Raw genomic sequence first — 18,273 nt, forward strand, 5'->3', positions numbered from 1 at the left:
ATATAATGGTTTAAAGCCTTTTCAAAGGTTAACTCTTGATTATAAAATTATATCTGTTAGGCATTGCAATAATAATAAATATTGAAAAAAAAAAAACTATTTTTTCCTCTATTTTGATAATGCAATATTTTTCGAAAAAATACTATTTTTTTTGTTATTTCAATATGGGTATCGAATGATCAGAATTGTTCAAACATTTCGAATGTAATTACACAAATTATTGAAAAAAAAAAACATAAACAAATCACTAAACTACATATTTTTCGAAAAATAAACTCAAAATTCAAATGATCGGAAATTTTATACAAATTATAAATGTTATGACATATTTTTCAAAAACTGAAAAATTACAAAGCTACGTTTTGCTTTTCTTACTAAAGAAAGGTATAGGTTTTACTTTAGGGCTGGACGTCATTTCCAGCTTCGTGAATATGTCGATTCAGCGTGAATTTTAATCGGAAAAATCGTCAAAAAATCACACTGCATCGATTTTCGACGCTCTATCGATTCACTTTGACAGAACTCGTCTATCTCGAACCCTCGAATTTTGAGAAAATAAATTCCGTAGAGGTCGAGTGATGTTCGTATGTGGTAAAATTTTGCAAAATTTTGTGTCGCGCCGTTCTCAGCTCCCATATATCCAATTTCGATTATTCTGAATGCAGATGAAAGCTAGTGTGCTGAACCTGGGCGAGTTGCCGCGCAAATTTCGAAATATCCATCTGTTTTCGGATGCGGCCAGACTTTTCAACAAAATACACAGTTTTCAAATGAAATTTTTTTCATTTTCATATCTTTTTCATTTTCATTTTGTCATTTTCATATCTTTTATTTATCTCAAAAATTGCATTTTTCTTGCTCTACAACCTCCCAAATTTTCATCCAGATTCATAATATGGTTCTGAAGTTAGAGCCGTTTGATTAACCTACCATAAGAAAAAAAATCCCTAAAAAAAGATAAAAGCCCACCTGGTGACCTTCGCCAACATTTTTCAGTTCTGATTTTATTCGAAATTTCTTCCTAAATTCATAGTACAGACCATGAGTGAGCATCTGAAACAAATTCGACATCGATCGGCAATCCCGATCAATTTTTAGAACGATTTACTTTTTGCCTTTCTTACTAAAGAAAGGTATAGGTTTTACTTTAAGGCTGGACGTCATTTCCATCTTCGTAAATATGTCGATTCAGCATGAATTTTAATCGGAAAAATCGTCAACAAATCACACTGCATCGATTTTCGACGCTTCGTCGCCAAGTCTACAAGTTGTCAAGTTGAGCTTCGAATGCTGGCGCGAGAATGCTGGCGCATTTATTTTGTGGCTCGACTTATACTCGTTTTGTAGTAGCTTGTCTAACGATGTTTCCTACAACATGTAAGATATCGTAGCTTTTCGGTTTCTTTTGCCCTGTCCATTTTTGCATAACTGTCCAATGTTTATGCAAAAACTTTTGTGACATAGGACATTCATCCGGCTACAATCAATTTGTTTCCCGTGCGCTCCTAAAATCGCCTAAATGTAGACTTCATTTTCGTAAGTTTATTTAACAGGGTTCATTGGATTCCAATAGGAGCTTTCCAAGCTTTCATCGTTTATATCGTTTTCAAAGTTTTCAATGCTGGCGACGCCAATGGCTTTCTACCTAAGGTTCTCGCAATCAGACTTACCTTTTGACGGGTGCGACAACGGTTTGCTATGATACCGGTTTTTCTATGCGCACCATTTCTCGTCACGACCCAAAACCCGACACAACTCGGTAGCTTGATCGGTGCACCAAACCGAAGTTTGGTGTGACGGCGGTGTGGATCGGGTACACAAAACTGACATGGTTTCTACGCCTACCACACGGGAGAAGTTTGCAACTCTTCATGCCTTGCAAGCCAACTGAACTCAACAGTTCTTAATGGTGTGGTTGTCAAAGGCAGTGCATTAGTATTTTAAAGGTTCTTGGTTCGAATCTCGACAGTTATTATTTTATTTTTTGAATGTTTTTTATTTGTTTAGAATAGTTCGTTAGGATTAGAATTTCGTAGTGTCATGAAATATAAACTTTAACTTCTCGTGCATATAACCCTGAAATAGGCATTTTCACTTAAACCTGCCTGCATAATATGGAATGTTTTCTTTATTCCACTACAAAAATCCATTCAATTTTCTAACTCTTTGACTAAAGCGTCGCAGGTTCGAAGAAGTTACTTAAAAAATGTAAATAATCAGTAATTTTGACAGCAAATATTGAAAAAAAATCCTCAAAAATATTTGTACCCAGGATTGAACCAGGAACCTCGTGGTAAAAAGACGGAGACAACAACCGCCACGCCATCCCGAAGTTGTGAATGATGGCTGGCAAACCTCAATCAAAACAATGTCGCCTCCGGTTTACTTGGATCAACCATATGTTGAGTTGCATCCTTGGTATACAGTGTGGGTGCACCGGTGGTGTACCAAGATGCTTTCGGTACAGTTGCTATGGTGTGACAACAAACAGCTCGGTTTGGTTTCTAGAGTGACACGAAAACCGCACCACGGCGCACCAGATCTTGGTGTTCAGTGAAGCCTGCTCGCAATTGAGTGTGTAGTGGTGCGGTTGTTAAAAATAGCTATATCTGACTTTGTCTTTTTCGTAGAAGCTAAAGCTGAAAACCAAAACCGCGGTGTGCGTTGTCGCTGGCGCATGGGAAGCTTGCTATGATCGCGTTTGTTAAAACGCTTGTTTGATTACAAACGTACAAACATATTGTACGATTGAAAATATTCTTTTGGTGAAAATTTTGTTTTTTATTTCTTTTGGAAATCATATAATTTATAATACATTGGAAATCATATAATTTATAAGACTTTCTTTTGTGCTGACGTTATAAATAAACAAAGTCGATGTTATGAATTGAAAAAAGTTCTACCATTGTTATATTCTTTAGTAAGAAAGGCTCTATCTCACCCCAGGTGGGGTTAAATCGGGTTTTTTTTTTAAACTTAACTTCAGTTTTTTTACCATATGGGTATCAAATGATCGGGAATTTTCCATACATTTCGACAGCTATAGTTTTTTTTACGAAAAACTTAAAATTTTCACAAAACTAGGGTTTTTGGTAAATAAATGATTATTTGACACTTTGCGTATCAAATGTTCGATTTTTTTAAATAATTTTCTATGAATCGAAAGATATTTTTAATACTTTCACAAAACAATGTATTTTTTCAAACATACGAAATATTTGGGTGTTTGACAATATGTGTATCAAACGGTTGTTCATAACATTCGAAAGTTTCATTACTTTTTTGAGTGTACTCAAAATTTTCACAGAACTACATTTAAGATTAAAATTTAAGATATTGCAATTCTGATTTGTGAAAAAAGCGCAAAATAGCTATTTTAGTCCCTTAAAACGTATCAAACATTCAAATTTAAGTGATAAAAAGACAATTCGGGATTTTTTTCCCTGTCACTATTTTTTCATAAAAGTTCTTTTGATAACATACAACGTTGCCAAAGACACTAAATCGGTAAAAAAAATATGTTTCGAAGATATAGTAAGGCCGTTGCAAATAGTTTTTGAAGTTTATGTCCCTCGACTCTGATCCAAGTCGAGAGGGCCCCGAGGGAAGGGGGAAATAAAAAAATAAAAATAAAAATTGAAATTACAGGCACGGTGTGTTTTAAAATGCATCATACACCTGTCCAGGTTTTTTTTTTCATTTTTTCCAAAATTTCTAAGCACTGACGAAAATTTTATTTTGCGAGAAAAAAAAGTTTTTGCGGTGCTGTACATTGTAATTTCATAAAAGTTCAAAATATTTTTAAACGAGTCCAAACATGTTAAATATGATTATCAGTGCAGAAAAAGGCATTTTAGATTGTTCTCATTTGATAAGACTTCTAATTCCATTGAAATCTTGATATTTTTTTGAAAAAATATTTTTTCCCCCTGATTTTTCGGACCAATTTTGAAGGAGGGGCGACATCAACTTTGAAAAATATTTGCAACGGCCTAAAGTAAAATAATTTTTTCCCATAACAAAGCAGATTCAGTGGATATTTCTTAACTTAATATTAACATGTAAAGGTTAATGTTAACATTCCATACACCCAGAACTGGGCATCGGCATTCGAGAGGATAGAGAACATGGTTCGGTAGTAAAATGGTACTGTGTGCGGACGGAGAGGATAAATCCCGAAATTACCGAGAGTATTTTACGCATGGGTTCATTTGCCAAAAAAGTTCATCCATCAAAAATAAAAAAGTACCGGTACCGAGACTCGAACCCTAGACCTTCGGCTTATTGAACCGTGCCTTTACCGTATGGGCCGCCATGGTTCGGTGACTAAGTGGCGGTCATTTGTCCATATAAGCCACTCAATAGGATGAACTGTTTCAATGAACTAATGAACACGCGAGAGGTCTTTACTCACGCAAAATAGTACCTTCCTCACGTTTATTTTCGGGTGGACTTTCCCCTCGGTCTTTAACTTTGGGTGTATGTTGCTTTCCCAAAGGTGTCGTGATAAGGTCCAGTTTGTGACGATAGACTATCTTCATTTTGCTAAGCAATCGAATCCAGAAGTGAAAAGAACAACAGTTTTGTTGGACCGAGTTGGGATTTCAACCCTGATCTACCGCTTACCAGGCGGAAGCGTTACTTTTATTTTAAATATTTTAAAGTCATTTTGTATAGACAGTTGTCAAATGTGTATAGAAACTCAATGTACGATTATGCGAAATGGCTTGTTTGGTCATAGAAAATATACACAAAAAGTTGTATCCAAATCAATAAAATCAAAAATTGAATTTACAAAAAAATGCTTTTTTGAGACAGCTCTGCAGTTTATTAAAAAAAATCGGTATCCATGTTTTTATAATATTTAACAGATACTGTAAAAAGATTGCTTCACCACGTGGAATTCACAGCTGGCAGGATCGGTACCGGCTGTTGGAGAAATGCAGCGGGGAACAGCACACAGGAATCGCTACAATTTAGAGAGCATATTTGATATGCAGTTTTATGATCTGTGCTCCTCCTCTGAAAGGAAAGAGAAAAGTTCGAGAGCCTGCAAAAAAAGATGAAATCTAAAACACCAACTCCCCATCGTCACTCAGCCTTCGCTGTATGATCGTCGAAACGAAACGTGCACATTTTCCTTCTGTTTCGCTGCTGCTGAGCCTGCTGGTGATGATACACGAAACGGAAATTCCGTTGCGCCCGGAAAAATGAAAAGCTGAGAACATCCGACATTGTTGCGAAATCTGCTGCAGCGCCGCAAATCACATTCGGCTGAAGCCGATATTGCATGCATGCAATTTGTTGGAAGCGAGAAAAAAAAGCTTGGAAAAATCAAGAGAACTTTTTTTTTGTTGAATCAACAGACGTCAATTTTGGTCCCGCTGGAATTTTGGTTGAAATTTTTATTTCTAACGAGTTTTTCAATTGCTTTCTTGTACATTAGATTTTATTTCATTAAAAACATATCAATTGATGCATATTTTTATAACACATTCAAACATCTATTTATTAAAGAAGAAACAAAAACACACAATTCAGCTTTATTTTTCATCGCGCTCAGTTCAAACAAAGTAAAAATAATTGCCTTCAGTTCATCCGAATCGATGACGAAAAAAAAAAGAAATGCCGCAAGCTCAAACAAAAAGCCCATCATCATCGCACCAACAAAAACAAACATAAAACAGACAGTGAAAGCTCTGTTGCACACTCCCACATGCTTAAAAAAACCATCATAACTGACTTCCTAGAACAATCATTCAAACAATGGGGCAAATTAAACATCGCAGTCCGTGGTGGGAGTGTGGGATGCGCTCAGATCGGACCCGGCTGTGAAAATCGACTCGCTTGATTTGAGTTCCATTCGGGGAAAAGTTTTTTTGTCCTCCCCGCGCCCTGTTGGTATTCAATTGTCCTTGGATCCGGGTTCGTTGTGCAAATTTGCACGAAAGTGATTATTTTTGGGTTGTTTGATGAATTTGGCTTTCAGTTTGCAAATAATTAGGGTTAATATGAATATTAAAAATAAATACAAAAAAAGCAATTAGCCAAAGTCAACGATTGGTTCTCAACATTTTGTATTTTTTCCTTTCATTGTTTGGCTCTTTTTAACCTGGTGGGATATTAATGATCCAAAATTTAAATTTTTCCAAACTAATTGAAGAATCGGGTGTTGCCCCAAATCAAGTATTCCGAGAAAAACGCGTTTTTGCGTTTGTCATCAAATTTTCACCAAGTTTCGGAAGATGCGTTGGAAGATCTTCTGCCACCTAGAGCAAAAATCTCGATTTTGCCAAAAGTTTGCATGCTGTTTTTGCATATGGGACATTTATGCAAAAATGGACAGTTTAGCATAGTTCTCTTGAGTTCATTTCTAGCAAGTTCAGGCAGATTGATAGCTCCGGAAATAATCTCGTTTTAATGAAATGAAGAATAAAAAGAAAGAAAAAAAATGGGACTGTTTATTTTTTGATGTTGTTGCTAATACTGAGATTTCTTCAAAATGTATGCTGTATGCAAGACAACTGTAACTGTGTGAAATGTATTTAACAAAAATCCTTTCTAGATTTCAAATCCTTGATCCTGAATCTGACATGAAATTTTTTTTTTTGCTCCTTTTCTTGCCTTGATAGAGTCAAGGGAGATAAAAGATTATTTTAAACAAATGTTTTAAAATAATAACTTAAGCCTTTGCAAATAATTTCAAAAATTCAAAAAAACTTTTCTTCAACCGCACTAAATTCTATAATAAATTTTCAAAAGGTGACCCATAGGTTGTTTAAAAAATTAACTCTAGAATTCTGCTTTTTCAGTTTTCATTTTATTATTATTCATTTCAAAATTGGCCCGACAAATCAGGAAACAATTTTTTTTCAAAAAAACTTCAAAATTTCAATGGAAATTTTAGTGCAATCAGCTTAAATCAATTTAAAATTCATTCCCCTGTGTTTAGAATTATTTTTAGCATGTTTGGGTTTATTGATAAATCTATTGAATTTTTGAAAATTTTCGTTGTACAGTACCACGAAAAGTTTTTTTTTTGCTAAAATTTTTGTTTAAGTTAAATCTTACATTTTTTGAAAAACAATGATTGCAAAACAACAGAACTAGTGTAAAATACATTATACAACACCTTTTTCAGTCAGTGTTGAAAATATGGCTTGTTATTCCGATATTGATATCTTTTTATTTTTTGCCCCCCTCGACCCCGTTTAGAGCCGAAGGACAAAAAACTTTGAAAAATATTTGCATTGGCCTAAGAAAAAAGAAAACATCTTGCATCCTAAGTTCTTCCATGCAATTTTGGCAGCTGTTTATACAAAAGTGCTATTAAAATATTTAAAAATCTGTATGATGACAGTTTTGAATTACTCACACAAAAATTCTATTGCGCCGAATAATGGTTTTAAAAAGTTAACTTTTGACATTGAAATGTTAAAAAAAGATTTTTTTTACGATTTGTGGGATAACATATGACACATTCTCCGGCAATGTACACCTTGGGATGAATTTTTGAAAAGCGTGTATGAGCTATTTGGATATTTTTCCTCGATTCTAGACTATTTGAAGCTTCAAAAATCATGGTTTTCATTAATTGATCATTTGAATATCATTTTGTACAAGTTGGTTAAGTTATGCATCAATTCGTGATAAAATCATCGTTTTAAAACATTTTTCTAAAAACTCCTGGTTTTCAGCGAAATAAACTCCAAAAATTATTCTTTTGATTGCATTTTGTAGGTTTTTAGATGTACTAAACGGAAATGTCATGGATTTGCAGTTTATCTTAAGTTAAGTATTTTTTCGAACTAGTGTAAGTTTACCATTTTATTGCGTTGCAACGTCACGAAAAAGGGACAGTTGTTTATGCCAACAGAAAACTAAACTTTCAATCATTTTGATATTTTGGATGCTCTTTGTACTTGGAAAGAGCTTTCAAATGCAACCTAGAGCGACTAAATTGGTTGTCTAGATCCAAAGTTACAACAGGTTTAAGTTTGCGTTGCAACGTCACGAAATTTTAAATCATATTAGTCACATGGCAAAAAAGGTGTATGCGTAGTTGGTTTTTGAAAATAAAGGGATACTAAATATTATATATTTTTAATATAATGTTTCAGAGCATATTAACAGAAGAATTGTACATGGGTCACTCACAAATTCCGTTACTTAAGTTTGTATGCAACTCGAATAAAAGTAGGTATTCTATGAAACTTGTTGAACAAATCAAAATAGACCGATATACCAGGGGTAAAAATTCTAAAACTTTCTTAAAAGTAACCACGTGGTAACTAAATGGCCCCTTTATGATAAACTGATTTACGTGAGGGTTCATTCTAATACAACGCAACGATGTTTTTTTTATCCCACACCATTACCTGGGTGCTGAATAGTGGTTCGCAAAACGGCCTCAATTTTGAACTATCAAAGTGGAACCAATTTACTGTTCACCAAAAGTAGAGAGTATTGTTATCGATCATTAAAAATTGTTTTTTTTTTTTTGGTTTTGCAAGAATGATAAATGTGTGGCTTTTGAGGACCTGGAGTTGGAGTCAAGAAATCTTAAGAAAGTGGAAGGAGAGTCCTTTTTTATAATTATGAATGGAAGTTGTTGATTGAGTCGATGCGGCAGTCTTGTATTGTTTGATTCCGTTTGAAAACCTGGTTTAGTGAAAATCTCCTCTGTTTGTTGGATCAGCTTCGCTAGAATTAGCGATGTTTTTGGGCTGGACCAGGAGATCTGCAGTTCTTCGTCACCCGTAAAAAAGAAAAATTTCTTGTAACCTACCGAAACGCGACAATTTTCCAGCAAAAATGTCAAAAACACAAATCACGTGGACACTTTTTTGGGAATCTCAACCCCCTCCCCCCCATCGTGGACATTTTCCATTTAAATAAAATCTTTTTTGTATGGAGCGTGGACAATCGCCAACCCCCTAAAGTGTCCACGTAGTTTATGGATGGTCCCAAACACATACTACTGATTATAAAACAGCTCATTTATCAGCAAGAAAAATGTCATGCTTGTGCTTGAACAGCCTCCTACTTTGTAGATGTAAACAAAGTGGGATCATTCGAAAATCACGTTACGTATTCTCTCTATTCATCACCCAGACCATTACCTAGGCCAAATTACATTAAAATTCACTAAACAATAAAAATCACGTGATTCGATTGTTTTTTTTTTTACAAACTTTTGTCACTTTGTTGTTGGACGAACCCTTACCTAAATAAGTTGTATGTATCGTTTAGTTGTTCGCAATTAAATATGTTATGTTGCGCAGGTAAACAGTTTTATTATTTCCTCAAATTTTATTTAAAAAGCACAAAAGTCAACAAAATAAGTTACGTTGTTTGCAGATCACCCCTTAGGGGCCATCAACACACGATATGGGCACTTTATTCATAAATTTCAGCCCTCCTGAAAACTTGAAGCTCCTCCTCCCTTCTAAAACTTCCACGTGTTTTGTAAATTGCTCAAAACCATTAAAATATTAAGGGAGCGTTCTTGCATTACGTAACAAAACATTTATATTTTTAGACCCCCTCCACTCCCTGGGAATACATTTCCGATACATTTTTTTGTATAAATCTTGGACCCCCCCCCCCTTGGTATTACCCCGTTACGTAATGCATGGACGTCCCATTACATGGATAGAGGAGGGGAGAGGGGGGGGGGGTCCTTTGTGATAATGGAATAATACAAATATTTATTTTTAATTTGAAACGCATTGGAAAACTGTGTAAATCGTACTGCTACTGTGAAAGCGGTATAGGGGGAGGGGGAGGGGTCTTACATGGGCGGGCCAGTCAATTCACATGTCCTTGTACTGTGTATTAATGTCTTATAATAAAATCTTAACCTAAAGTTGTTCAAACTAACAAAAACTATGATTTATTTTTAAACTAAAATTTCGTGACGTTGCAACGCAACGAAAAACCCTGTTTTCAAAAACAAAGCGTTGCAACGTCACGAAATGTAAGTGGTCTTTAAAAATCGGGGTTTGATTTTTTCGTAAAACTAATGATTGCATTCGATTTGTTGGTCAATTTTACATTAAAAATGGAAGGAGAACTCAAAATTTGCTGTTTAACAGAGCAGAGTTAATGGCAAAACATAAATTGGGTCAGGATTGAGAAAAAGTCACGCGTTGCAACGTCACGCTACATATTCCCCTCTCAAAAATAGAATATTTACCTAAAAAAATGTTTCAACACTGCTTCTTATAGGAAATTTAATGCCCTTTCCAAATCTGTAATAACATATACACCTTTTTTATGTATTTTTTGAGTTACAGCCGAAATACTGAAAAAAGAAAAGTCAAAGCGTTGCAACGTCACGGCGGAATGTGTCATATATTTAAAAAAATACAGTGAAATCGTAAAAACAATTTAAGATTTGCTAACTTTGCCGACACGGCGTGTTTTCTAGAACAAACTTTTCAGGAAAAAAAGTCATCGCTACTTTCAAATGTGTCTTATTGGAAATTTTCTCAGCTTTCCAATACTTTTAAGAGCAAAATGATGTATCGATAAATTTCTAAGTTATCTATTCTTTTAGTTTTTTGTTTAAAATTCCTTCATTTTTTATTGAAAACTTTTAAATAACAGTTCCGGAAACTTGTCAAATTATGTGTTTTATGTGTCATTTATTCATCAAAATGTGTCAAGAAACAACTTTGTTGAAGGTTGCAATTCGCTAAACATTTTGTAAATAATGTTTCAACTGAGCAGTTCTCTAAGATTTCGGTCATTCGATTTTTTTTGTATTTTTTAATCCGGCTGAAACTTTTTTGGTGCCTTTGGTATGCCCAAAGAAGCCATTTTGCATCATTAGTTTGTCCATATAGTTTTCCATACAAATTTGGCAGCTGTCCATACAAAAATTATGTATGAAAATTCAAAAATCTGTATCTTTTGAAGGAATTTTTTGATCGATTTGGTGTCTTCCGCAAAGTTGTAGGTATGGATACGGACTACACTGGAAAAAAATGATACACGGTAAAAAAATTGGTGATTTTTTTATTTAACTTTTTATCACTAAAACTTGATTTGCAAAAAAACACTATTTTTATTTTTTTTATTTTTTGATATGTTTTAGAGGACATAAAATGCCAACTGTTCAGAAATTTCCAGGTTGTGCAAAAAATCATTGAGCGAGTTATGAATTTTTGAATCAATACTGATTTTTATAAAAAATCGAAATATTGGTCGCAAGAATTTTTCAACTTCATTTTTCGATGTAAAATCAAATTTGCAATCAAAAAATACTTTAGTGAAATTTTGATAAAGTGCACCGTTTTCATGTTAAATCCATTTTTAAGTGACTTTTTTGAGTATAGTCGCAGTTTTTCATTTTTTTAAATTAGTGCACACGTTTGCCCACTTTTGAAAAAAATATTTTTGAAAAGCTGAGAAAATTCTCTATAAATTGCTTCTTTGGAATTTGTTGATACGACCTTTAGTTGCTGAGATATTGCAATGCAAAGGTTTAAAAACAGGAAAATTGATGTTTTCTAAGTCTCACCCAAACAGCCCACCATTTTTCAATGTCGATATCTCAGCAACCAATGGTCCGATTTTCAATGTTAATATATGAAACATTTGTAAAATTTTCCGATCTTTTCGAAAACAATATTTCAAATCAAGACTAACATTTCAAAAGGGCCAAACATTCAATATTACGCCCTTTTAAAATGTTAGTCTTGATTTGAAAATTTTGAAAATATTGTTTACGAAAAGATCGGAAAATTTTACAAATGTTTCATATATTAACATTGAAAATCGGACCATTAGTTGCTGAGATTTCGACATTGAAAAATGGTGGGCTGTTTGGGTCAGACTTAGAAAACTTCAATTTTCCTGTTTTTAAACCTTTGCATTGAAATATCTCAGCAACTAAAGGTCGTATCAACAAAGTCCAAAGAAGCAGTTTATAGAGAATTTTCTCAGCTTTTCAAAAATATTTTTTTCAAAGGTGGGCAAACGTGTGCACTAATTTAAAAAAATGAAAAACTGCGACTATACTCAAAAAAGTCACCTAAAAATGGATTTAACATGAAAACGGTGCACTTTATCAAAATTTCACTAAAGTACTTTTTGATTGCAAATTTGATTTTACATCGAAAAATGAAGTTGAAAAATGTTTGGGACCAATATTTCGATTTTTTGAAAAAATCAGTATTGATTCAAAAATTCATAACTCGCTCAATGATTTTTTGCACAACCTGGAAATTTCTGAAAAGTTGGCATTTTATGTCCTCTAAAACATATCAAAAAATAAAAAAAAATAAAAATAGTGTTTTTTTGCAAATCAAGTTTTGGTAATAAAAAGTTAAATAAAAAAATCACCAATTTTTTTTTACCGTGTATCATTTTTTTCCAGTGTAGTCCGTATCCATACCTACAACTTTGCCGAAGACACCAAATCGATCAAAAAATTCCTTCAAAAGATACAGATTTTTGAATTTTCATACATCATTTTTGTATGGACAGCTGCCAAGTTTGTATGGAAAATTATATGGACAAACTAATGATGCAAAATGGCTTCTTTGGGCATACCAAAGGCACCAAAAAAGTTTCAGCCGGATTAAAAAATACAAAAATTAAAATTGAAGAAAAAAGACCGTTTTCGTAGAGAGTGCTCACTGAGTTTTTGAATGTGTAATTTATTCACAAATTAAAAACATAAAACCGTGTTAAAATATGTTTTTAACATAAATTAAAAGATAATTACATAATTGTTGTGTACAAGTATCACGTGTCTACTCTGATTTAGCTGATACAACCGTTTTTTTGCAGATTTGAGATTGTTAAGGTTATTATTGGATTTTTTATGAATAAATATGATATTTCCATATTCAACTATAAACCAGGAACATCGATACAAAACACGATTTAAAATCGAAAATTTTCTACAAATTACTGTTTTTTTTTTTTTTTTTTTTTTGTCGACCCATAATACCACTGCGACCAATTATAGGAATATTGTGGTGTGACCCTTTTTTTATAGCAGATAAGTTCACCCAGCACCATTTAGCGTGAAGAGCGTTACTTAAAAGCTGCATTCGTCCCAGTTAGGATCGACTCGTTTGATAAAGTCGATTACCCTACTAGGACTCGCTTCCCAAATATCTTTGGGTAGCAAAAATCCTTTCCTAAAAATAAAATTCTTCTTTGAATAAGAGCACTGCATTCACACAGCAGGTGCTCTGATGTTTCATTTTCAATGTTGCAAAAACGACATCTTGAATCCTGTAATTTGTTCATTTTAACTAAATGATACCTACAAGGGCAATGACCAGTTAATAAACCAATTATGATCCTGAGATTTCTTTTATCTAGTTTTAGTAAAACTCGAGATGATTTTTCACAAGGAAAAATAAACCTTTTTGATTGTCTACAACCTATAGCCGCATTCCAATTAGACATTACCATAGATGTTTCCCAACGTTTTAATTCCATTTTCAAGGAACAGTCTGGTATTCCAAAGAAGGGTTCCGGTCCAATCAGGTTTGTTCCAGATCCTTCCCTGGCTAGACAGTCTGCCGCTTCATTACCATCTATTCCGCAATGTCCAGGAACCCAATATAGATTAACAGTGTTTTTTAAAGATAATTGTTTCAAAAGCATAATTCCTTCCCAAACTAGTTTTGACTGACAGGTATACCCTTTGAGTGCATTTAGAGCAGCCAGACTGTCTGAGAAGATACAAATATTAGAATATCTATAGTTACGATTTAAACAAATATGAACACATTCAATAATTGCGAAAATTTCAGCTTGGAAGACTGTTGGATATAGACCCATCGATATAAATTTCTTAATCCCAGGGCCAAAAACTCCAGCTCCTGTCATATTATGCATTTTTGAGCCATCCGTGTAAAAGACAATAGAGCCTGAACGAAGAGTTGGGCCTCCTTGTTCCCATATGTAGCGAAATTACTGTTGCAAGCTTCAAAAGTCATATTCTCATAAAGAAAAAAATTATGAAATGTTTTTTTTGTTAAAAATGCATTTAAAAGTAGGATTAAAATTCGTGTGTTTTACCTCTGAATAATTAAAACATCGTCAGAAACTTATTTTTTGTTTAAATAAAAATTAAAAAGTATTTAATAAAAAAATCAAACCGAAACTTCCATTCCAAACTAATTGAACAACAGTAATGTCTAGTTCAATTTCGAGTATAAACATGCAACTGGTAAATACGTGGTTGAGGAAATATGATATTTTTTCATAAAAATCCAATACCCTTAACAATCTCAAACTAGCAAAACAATCGGGTTTATCAGCTAAATCCAAGCTAAATCTGAGCAGACGAGTGATATTTGTACACAAACATTATGTAATAATCTATTTATTCTTTTAAAAATATATTTGAACACTGTTTTATGATTTGATGATTGTAATTTTTTTTCAACCTTCTACAAAGTTGTTTCTTGTCTTATTTTGCACATTTTGATGAGTAAATGTCACATAAAACACATCATTTCACAAGTTTCACAAACTGTTTTTAAAAAGTTTCCAATAAATAAAAAAAGAATTTAGAACAATAAACCTAAACAATAGATATCTCAGAAATTTCCCGATGAATCATTTCGCTCTTAAAAGCATTGGAAAGCTGAGAAAATTTCCATGAAGACACATTTGAAAGTAGCGATGACTATTTTTTCTCCTTGCCCAGAAAACACGCCGTGCCGATCGATCAAAAATCGGTGTTCAAGAATCAGATTTTAGAAAAAAATAATAGCCATTATGTATGAAAAGATGCCAAATATGCAAATAGATTTCTATGGACAAACTAATTATTTAAAATGTCTTCTTTGGTTATAGAAAATGTACATACAAAGTTTAATCCAATTCAAATAATACAAACATTGCCCTACATTCTTCAAACAATGCTCGAAAAAACGAAGTTGACTTTATAGCTGTCGGCCACCATTGCTAGTACCAACCACTAGTGTCTTCCTTTTCTATCTACAAGGACTAAGTCTAAGTGTATGAAAGTATGGCACGGAGCGACGGCGCCGAATACCCATATTTACACAAAGAATTTTAGAGCGCCCGTCGCGGGATTCGAACCAGCGACCTCCGGATTGTGAGTCCAGTGCGCGGTCCGATTGATCCACACGGGTGGGACTCAAACAATGCTCAGTTGGCAAAAAAAGACTAAAAGGGATTTATTCATTATATTTCTTTTAAACATCAAAAATCGATCAGAAATTGATTGAAAACAACCACACCAAGTACAAATGAAATTTAAGAAATATTATACTAAAAATTTTAAAAAGTAAATTAAAATATTTTTGCAGTTTTGCTTATATTTAAATGTTAGATGAATTAAAGAAACTAAAATAGTATTTTGTGCAATATGTTTTTTTTAGCGCGAATCGTTCTTTGAAATTGGATTTTCAGTGAAACGTTTGTTTTCCCGCTTTAGTTTGGAACCCATGTGTTTGGTCAAAAGTATTTCTTTTTTAATTTGAATGAGAAGATTTTTGATTATTCGTAGATATATGACAGGATGATGACAGAAAAAGTAGGTATTTTCAAACACACATGATGTATGTATGTATGTATGTATGTATGATCCCCATACCCGCAGGCAACTTGGTCCTGGAACACATGTGAGCGCTAGGTGAACAATTCGATCATCTTTTACTCCGTAATCTGTACACCCACGTGCATAAGTTTTTTTGCACGAATTTTGGTGCTACAAATACCGGCGCATAGATCAAAATGGTTACCCTCTTCCCTCCCCAAGCGCCGGGAATTTGTAGCGGGTGTAGGGACACTTTGCATAGACGCCCTTGCTCCCATCACGTCACTGAGGGTATGGAGCGACGAGAAATTAATAAGCATGCCCCCCTAGTCGAACCTTCATTAGAGAAGCAGGCAATCCACAACTCACAGCGAACGACCAAGGGAACACCCTACCGCGTATATAGTAAGATTGGCGTGGTTGGTCTTTAATGAGTTGTCAATATGTTTGTGTAAATGCATATGTTTTTGTATTAAAATGGAAAGGTCTCACCAAACATCAGTGTCTTCACATAGATTTCAGATTTGAGACGAGCTTCAAAATGTTCATCTTGAAGTCATGGTTGATTCAAATCTTCATTCTTGAGTTGCTTTACTTCTCCGCCCGCGATTCCTGATATTTTCCCGCGATCCATCCGAGATATTCTTCTCAGTCGGCTCCATGTAACTACTTGTGCACTTGGCCAGCTTCCGCTGGGCCTTCACAGATGATTGAGACTTGATGGCTATCGGCACCCGGCCCACATCTGGATAAAACTGCCCGTAATGCGAATGTAGGTATTCACGCGGTCTTCTTCTTGAACACACGCGGACACTTCCTTCTCCAGCACAGATAAACCATTTTCCTCTTCCTCGTCACCTGACGCGCATCGAGATTATGACCAAACACAAACCGTACGAACTAATTCGTCAGAAATTAAATTTTAATTTCACTCAAAGTTACAAAAAAGGAAAACTCCATGAAAATGACAGGAGCAGAAAAATTTGCGTCCGACCTGCCGCGCACCTACTTCGATCCAGGTATTTTCAAACACACATGATGTTTGAAAACTGTAAATTTTGTAAAACTAAACCATTTCCAGGAAATTGGTGTCAAATTGGGTCTGCAAATGAAATTTGCGAGTATTTTTTAAAGATTCTTTAAAAAAATTTAAAAGGTAAGGTGCATTGTTCAAGACCACTATAATTTCAAACAACCCGATCAGACGGTAATAACTAAATTCATGCCATTTCAATAACAAATACTGTTAAAATAACAGAAAGCGTTATGGAATATTCTTGCAAAATCCATTTTTGCATAAGAGTTCAATAACAGTTTATGTTATCATAACAAAATTTGTTATTGGTCTGATATTGGTTGAGAGCCAAAACAACTTTGAAATAACATTTTTTATTATGAAAGAATAACTCCAATTGTTATTAGGATGATCGGATTAGTTGTTAAAATAACAAAAAATAATAACAAAGATTTGTTCGAAGAATAACTTAAAATGTTATTAGTCTGTTATTACAATAACAATTCAATAACAAAAAAATCATAACGGCGAATAACAAATCTTGTTATAAATAACATAAAATGTTATTGGCCTAGTATTTTCACATATCTAAAAATGTTATTCCGACGTTATTTCCGTCTGCTCGGGAACAAACATAAATCAACATTTCAAAACAATTTATAAGAAATAACAAAAATCAAACTTTGGCAAAATGAGCTTTTTAACAGTCTGGACCCGATGCCTGATTTTTTTGTTACAATCTTATTGGAATTCCATATAAACTGTTACGGGGATTGCAGGCACCGGGTTCTGACTATAAACGTTTTGGGGGAGCTTTTTTGTCGAGATTTTTAAAAAGATTTGGTCCAAAACATTTGTAAAACGGTTTGATTGATAATCTATATTAGAGTGTAACAAAAATGACTTTTTGGCGGGCATTCAGGGGTTTGTTCCGGTGGGCATACTGAGCCCAAATCCCAAATATGAGCTTGATTGGACGTAACAGGAGCTGGCGCTCCGCCCTTCAATTTTAAATGAGATTTAACCCGTAAAAAAAGATTTTTTCAAAAATATCAATTTTTGAGGCATTTTGGCCACTGAAGCGTTTACCAAAAACATCACTGGCGTGTAGGCCAGATCCTTGCGCATCTTTTGGTATATATATCATTGAAGTTTGGAGCACCCTGGAGCTCGGTATAGACCTTCAAAGTTTGGCATTTTTTCGAAAAACCGGCCCCGGCAAAAAAGATATGCGTCGCGTCTCGCGACGCCCGAGACGCCATTTGATTTAGCTGGGACCGATTTTTCGAAAAAATGCCAAACTTTGAAGGTCTGTACCGAGCTCCAGGGTGCTCCAAACTTCAATGTTATATATACCAAAAGATGCGAAAAGATCTGGCCTACACGCCAGTGATGTTTTTGGTAAACGCTTCAGTGGCCAAAATGCCTCAAAAATTGAAATTTTTGAAAAAATCCTTTTTTACGGGTTAAATCCCATTTAAAATTGAAGGGCGGAGCGCCAGCTCCTGTTACGTCCAATCAAGCTCATATTTGGGATTTGGGCTCAGTATGCCCACCGGAACAAACCCCTGAATGCCCGCCAAAAAGTCATTTTTGTTACATCCTAATCTATATATATAAAAAAATTCGACGGTTTTGTTCGAACGCGAATCAGTTCAATACGGAGCGTCGGATCGAGTTGCTCTTTGTTGCGTTGGGTTCGTATAAGTCCAAGGAA

The sequence above is a fragment of the Culex quinquefasciatus genome, chromosome 2, assembly GCF_015732765.1.
Source record: "Culex quinquefasciatus strain JHB chromosome 2, VPISU_Cqui_1.0_pri_paternal, whole genome shotgun sequence".
Taxonomy (NCBI): domain Eukaryota; kingdom Metazoa; phylum Arthropoda; class Insecta; order Diptera; family Culicidae; genus Culex; species Culex quinquefasciatus.